General features: G+C 34.5%; 1 long non-coding RNA gene across 3 annotated transcripts; it reads right to left on the bottom strand.

Annotated features, from left to right (window-relative positions):
• On the bottom strand, nucleotides 1-5,032 carry LOC120068387 (uncharacterized). 3 transcript variants are annotated; one of them, XR_016525531.1, is made up of 6 exons: nucleotides 4,506-5,032; nucleotides 4,108-4,216; nucleotides 3,882-4,005; nucleotides 3,001-3,088; nucleotides 533-944; nucleotides 1-196 (listed from the first exon to the last, which is right to left on the bottom strand). It is a non-coding gene; the product is annotated as an uncharacterized LOC120068387 (long non-coding RNA). The 3 variants fall into 3 exon arrangements; XR_016525530.1 differs by having other exon boundaries at nucleotides 533-3,088; nucleotides 4,108-4,406; XR_005479186.2 differs by having other exon boundaries at nucleotides 533-3,088.
• Between the last annotated feature and the right edge of the window lie 2,119 nt (nucleotides 5,033-7,151).

The raw sequence follows: 7,151 nt of genomic DNA, 5'->3' as shown, positions 1-7,151 counted from the left end.
TTCCTTTCATTATTGAAATTTAGTAATCAATTTACATTAGAAACTAAAGAAATTATCCAATAATAGAAGAAGTACATCATTGCAACTATACAATATTCACAAAATACAAAATTCATCAAGTGTTGAGGATTATAGCATCATGGAATTGAGCTTCCACCTTTGATATTTTCGTGTGTAAAGATATCATTTCATCTACCTACATAAAAATTGAATTAGCATCAGTTTGACTCTCAGAACCATTTGAAAAGTGTTTTAAGTATCAATTAAATATCAAAACTACATAAAAAGTGCATAATTATCACTTTGACTCTTAAAACAATCGAAAAATGTGTGGTTCATTGATAATCGACAAATTTACCATAAAAACAATATATTAATAGATAGAAATATGCAATAAGAGGTAGGACAAGAAATTCAAATCTGAGCCAACTTCCAATTTAAGAAGCCAACACTAAAAAATATACAAACTTGAACTAAATTTTAATATAAAAGGAAAAAGACAAGTAATCAACTCAAAAAACATAAAATTTACCTAGGAAGAGTAGTTCATGTGGTGAAGCTTTAAGAGTACCCATTCTATTTGTAGGATTGTATCAATAGCAGCGGAAGCACAAGGATCATCTAAACATTCAAATTCACTAATTTTGGCATAATATAAAGCATGCTTTTGCAGACAAAATGGGTTTCAAGACATACCACTCGTAGAACTTCTTCAAAGCTTCTTCTCTAGCTGCAATCTTCTCCATATCTTGTTGTAGACCACCTCAAGATCTTTCCCACTATTCTCTTGATACTCTAGATTGAGTTGTGGGACTCAAAACAAGCTTGAATCAAAGGATGAAGGAGAAAAGCTCACTGCAGCAACCTTTGTTGAAGAATCTTTCTTCAAACCGAATTTTCTCTCAAAATTCTGTAGATTGCATGCCTGATTTTCACTCCAATCTCTTCATTATATTGCAGATCAACATGTAAAGAGAAGAGTTGCATGAGTTGCAGCTCATGCTTGGAGAAGACAAGACAAATGGTTGCTTCATGTGTGAGCTACTTCAAAGATGGATAATGGAAAAACCCATTTTTCCATTTTGTATTTTTGGTTTTCTTTTCCTTTTTCAATTTTATCTAAAAATCAAATTCTGATTTAAAAAATCTATTTGATTTTAAAAATGAAAAAAGAATTAATTTCATAAATTAATTATTAAATAAAACTTAATTAATTTAATATCAAATATTAAATTAATTTTAACACATATCCATCTTTATATATTTAAATCATATTTAAATATATAAATTCTTCTATTCCGTTTAATTCTAAAATTAAACATGATTATATCTCATATAATCACTAATTCCCTTAATTCTAATTTGAATATTTCAAATTAACTTATCACGCTATTCTAGAGTTAGTCCGTTACGAGTTAGTAGGAGGACCTCGCGGACCTACAGATCATGGGCTCCAACGATCCGAGATTAATTAGCTAAACTCATTAAACCAAATCAATCCCCATTCGTTAACTAATGGGTCATTCCACTAAAGCCCATAGTTGCACTCCCTTCACTGTAGATATATTATGTCTATATGATTTAACCATAATCAGCAAGTTGACCCTTCACAAGTTATTCGTAATAACGGCTGGGTCAAATATTTGTTTTACCCCCGAGATTACGTCTTATTCCTCAAGTCCCTACTGATCCTCTAATGAACAACTGGGTTGTGATCCAATCACCAAACCAAACTCTCTCAGTCCAGTGAGAGGATGGGGCCCTTATTTAAGATCTGGATTCAGTACTTGAGAGAACAACCTTTCTCCTATCCCTAAATCGGGTAGGCGTGAATTCTGTCTTGCACTCTATGTCCCCAGCTATCTATCTGATCTTACCCTTGAAATAAGAGTCTTATTGAGCTGGCGCTGTTGAGCCAACCCTCAATTATACAAATCTAAGGGCAATCCTGAATAAATAGGAGTTCATAGTTAGCTCAGGATTAAGATCGAGTTACCTAGGTCATCTAGATGAAATAGTCAGTCTTAAACAGTAAACAACGTTATAAAGTAAGAGTGACTTATTTCTTGGTCCTGATCTTATGCAAACTCATTGCATAGGACGGCCCCACTCCTTATGTCATAACATGTACAAATTAGGATCACATCGTATGTAGTACTTTACAACTTTCTGTAACAATTACAGAGTAGGCCGCATCCAATGGTGTTACTAGAATAAGGTACCCAACCTCATTCATATACCATAGATCATTTTGACTATTTACTCGAACCCGATCTACTCTTATGTCTCCACATAAAGTTCAAGTACTCATATAATAGTCATGGGTCTTAGTTTATTGGATTTAGACCTTCATACAATTTATGAGATCAATAATAAGTATATTGATAATAGAAAATGTTTATCATTTTACAAACTGCGAATTTTTAGAACATAAAACCCAACACTATTCAAGTTTGATTTGAGAGTTTCTTGAAGACATCACCGACTGGATATTGAATAAAAAATTGCAAATAAAAAAAAAATATTCTTTCAACTAGAGAGTGAATATTGAATAAAAAACTAAATTTAATTAAAAACCTTATCAAAGAGGCTGTAACAAAGAAATTAGAAGAAAACTCGTGTAATTATCATACGGATTATATAAAATTGACCAAATTGTTCGTACATAAAAACTGAGAGATGAAGTGGTACACAAAATGCAAACTAAATGAATGCCCACTAAATACTCCTTTTACAAGTTTCAAAATCTCCAACTCAAGATTAAAACAATCCCAACATCTCTCAAAAGTAATGAAACTTAACATTAACACTTGTAAACACATAGAACTAAATTAAGCAAACTTAGTAAACTAAATTAAGTAAGAATTACTTCAAGCTGAAAGAAATCAATTCTTTTCAATAACAAAAATCATGATGGACATAATATACATGATGAACATAACAAAAATCAATCAAGAAGCCAACTCATAAACGAATACAATTTAAAGATAAACATCTTACCATGATCAATATGAGCAATAACAAACATATTACAAATGTGATACTGGTAGTCCATAGGCTTAAGAAGCTCCTCCTCCATAAAATTCACCTGACGATCCACAAAAAAAAAAACATAAGAGTTTACATGAAGGCATAACTAAAATTACAAAAGTAAGCAACAAAAAATAGAATAAGAAATCAACATCTTAGAACTAGAAAACAACCCATAAAGAAAACAGAGAACCCAATGGTAGAAATACCTTACACCCGTTAACTAAAACAAGTTCAATATTCAACCAGAAGACAAAAGCACTAAAACTACTAGTTTAAAAGTCATACTTGTGATCATTCCACTCGTTATTATTCTAGGATCTTGTCATGTTTCGAAGGATCTTGAATAAGATCTTGTATATTGGCTTGAGCACTAATGAGACTAGATATGAAACAACAAAGGATTGATTGAGTCTTCTCTTGGGTTAGAATGAGTGACATCAAAAATCAAATATCATGGTAGCTAGGTTAGTCATTAATCAAGAGTATGCACCTAGATAATACATCAACAAGTATGTATTCCTTCCCCATCTAGAAGTATAAAACAAACCAAATGAAAGGAAAATAATTATACAAGTAGATTCATATCCATGCACTCAAAGGATTCATAGAAGAAATAAGAGTCTCGTGTCTAGGAATTTCAAATACTAAACTATTTATAATTTTATTGTCCTGTAGGATATTATAAAATTAATAATATGATGCAGTGAACCAAATGAAGAACAAATAAAATTACAAATTTTTTTGAACCTTTTCTTCTGGGCATGTAAAAAAAAAGTAGTTTTATTGTTTATAGTTTATACATTCAGTTTCCATATGTTGTCAAATACGGGAAAGGAAATTTTTGTTACCTTACTTTTGTCAAGTTTCCTTCCAGATTTGTACACAATATTGGCACTACATTCTGGAAAATGAATCACACCAAGTAATAGCATCCACATAACAATTTAGAAATATAGTAGTGCGAAAATTTACCTGGTAAACAAATGGAAAGGAAATTAATAGCATCCACATAACAATTGCAATACTAAACCTAGCACTAGCCAACTGGTAAAAAACCGAAAGAAATGGACCTACCTAAAACAATCAAAGCAGTGAACATTGAATATTTATAGAAAATGATCAAACCAATAAACATCAAATGAAGTTATCTACTCCACACTCAAAAGTTTGGGCTTTTTGTTGTCTGGAAAGAGAAAAAATGGGTGTCAGTTCGAAGTGAAGAGATAAAAAAAATACAAGAAAAAAAGTTCAAACCAATAGGCGATAAACAAATCAAATGTAAAGCTTTGAATAGAAATCAAACAAGAACCATAAGAGAAAGTGTACGGAAAAAAAACATGGTTGGGAAAGTCTGGTTCCCTCAAATACTTTACCTGTAACAATGAAAAAAACAAGAATTGAAGATTAATTGATAATTCAAAAACTAAGAGGACATTGTTCGGAATGGAAAATAAAAAAGATAGAAGACAAACCATGGCGACTGCAACTTCAAGCTCTGAAGCAAAGTTTGATCTACGAAAATTTGCAATGTAGAGAAGTATTGTTATTATTATTTGGAAATCTAGAATCTTCGTATATTCAGGGAAACACTGAATGTCTAATTGATAAAGGTGTAAAAGCAAGGAAGATGTAAATCACAAGATCAAACAGATTCAAGATCAAGAGTGGAACCACTGCCACAAATGTCTAAGAGCTATCGTAGCTCAAAGTACCCAGTTTCATCTGAACAACATTGATAAGTGCCATCATAAGGAATCTGCACCCCAAAACGAGTCGATTCCTAACAACAGCACCCACAAATAACTCCAATCGAGTGATAGAGAGGGCTTTTTGAGATTCGAATACCCTGCTCTAGACCGAGGGCAATTAGACATGATAGGAGCTGATGAAGATGAAGGAGCTGAATGAATAGACATGGAAGGTAACGAGATTCTCGATGACGGAAAGGCCAACCAAACAATTAGGGTTTTGGATGAGGTTGTTCGTTGGATCGTTTGGATTCCAGGCCAGTCCTAAGAAGATGACAAGACTGAAACATGGAATTGACATTTACAATGTCGTCTATATTGAGGACAAGGAAGGAAATGTCCACATCAGCAAGACAGATGGAGCAGTGAGCCTACCTGGAAGGATAGTCAGCAGATGAATTGGCCTGATCCTAATCAACCGATTCTGTTAGGTGAATGGATTATTGGTCCAAGGGCCACCTACGGCTTTATGACACCTGTACACTATTATTCTTTTATTCAATTTATTGTTTTGCCCTTTGGATTCTAGGGTTGGTGTATTAAAAGAATGTCAGTCGAATAATCACTATATTTTTGTGGAAATAATATTGATAATCAAAGTAGCCGTTGTGCGATTGCCTCTTCATCTTCCTATGCCTTCCCTGCACTATTTTATTTTTATTTCTTTACGTTTTCCAAACGTTAAATTGGTATCACCTTCTATGCCTCCACTGTCCCCTACTGTACATGATACAACTAATACATCATTGCCCTCCACAGCTGACTCCTCACCTGATACTACTCATTCGCCAGCTCCAATTCCCCTCCCCACTCACCCTATGATAACCAGAGGGAAGGCTGGAATTTTCAAACCTCGAATATTGCATACTCAGTCAAAGAAGGATTGATCCATTACCGAGCCTACACAGGTAAATGATGCACTCAACACACCACAATGGAAAGGTGCAATGGATGAAGAGTATGTTGCCCTAATGAAAAATGGTACGTGGAGTCTTGTTCCATACTCTCCATCTTTGAATGTTGTAGGTGCCAAGTGGGTCTTCAAAATAAAGAGACATCCTAATGGCATGATCCAACGTTACAAGGCATAGTTTAGGGTTCCATCAGACTCCAGGTGTGGATTTCTTTGAAACGTTTAGTCCAGTTGTTAAAGCTTCAACCATTATATGTAGTGCTTACTTTTGCTGTTGCTTATGGATGGAAAATGGGACAACTTGACTTCAACAATACTTTCCCGAATGGCAAGCTACAAGAGGACGTATACATGAGCCAACCACCCGGGTATGTTGACCCTCAATACCCTCAACATGTGTGCAAACTGAATAGAGCCATTTATGGCCTCAAACAAGCCCCTAAGGCTGAGAACAACACTCTTAAAGAAGAGCTTCTGTCTTGGGGCTTCTAAAACGGAAGGTCAGATACTTCCCTCTTTATTTTCAAACAAGGATCAACTGTCATATTACTGTTAGTGTATGTGGATGATGTGATTTTGACTGGAAATGATGTTGCTTTCATACACTGGCTGGTCACTATGCTAGATAATCAGTTTGCACTTAAGGACCTTGGTCCTCTTCACTATTTCCTTGGTGTACAGATTAACTATCTAGTACAAAGGATACTACTTAGCCAAGAAAAATATGTTGAAGTCCTTCTACACAAGCTTAACATGTCGGATCTCAAGGCTGCCCCTTCACTAAGCGTAATGAACAAACAATTATCTCTTAACAGTGGCACTCCTCTTACCGATCTCTTCTTGTATAGAAGTACCATCGGGGCCCTTCAATATCTTACCAACACTCGGTCGGATGTCACCTTCATGGTAAATCAACTCAGTTAGTTTCTAAAATGTCCTACTGATAACCACTGGGCTGCTGTAAAACGACTCCTTCGCTACCTTAGCAGCACCAAGCATTATGGTCCCTATATTCAACCATTACAAGAATTTTAGGCTTTAATGTCGGTTGGAAAAAGTGAAACCAGATGTATAATGTTGGTTTTGTTTTTTTTTTAAAAAGCGGATCTTTAATGTCAGTTTTAAACCGACATTGTAGTAGGTATACATTTAATGTCGGTTTAAAACCGACATTAAAGATCCGGTTTTCTTTTTTTTTTTTTCCCTTAAAAAAAAAAAAACAAAACCCATTCCCCCATTTTTTTTTTTTCATTTCCTGCTTCTATCCCTATCTATCCTATCTATCCCTTTTCTAAATCCTATTTTCCCCATCAGTCACCTTCTCTCTAGCCCCCCCCCCCCCCCCCCCCCCCATTTTTGTTTCTTATGAAAATTATATTAGGTTACATTTTGTTTCTCTCCTTTCTCTCTCAGATTTCAAACAAACCTTCGTAGATGGCGAAGAGAACTAAAACCGA

This window comes from Benincasa hispida, chromosome 12, assembly GCF_027475165.1.
Source record: "Benincasa hispida cultivar pf3 chromosome 12, pf3_genome.v1.1, whole genome shotgun sequence".
NCBI lineage: Eukaryota > Viridiplantae > Streptophyta > Magnoliopsida > Cucurbitales > Cucurbitaceae > Benincasa > Benincasa hispida.
Note: the sequence above shows the minus strand (reverse complement) of the source record. Positions and strands in the feature narration are given on the sequence as shown.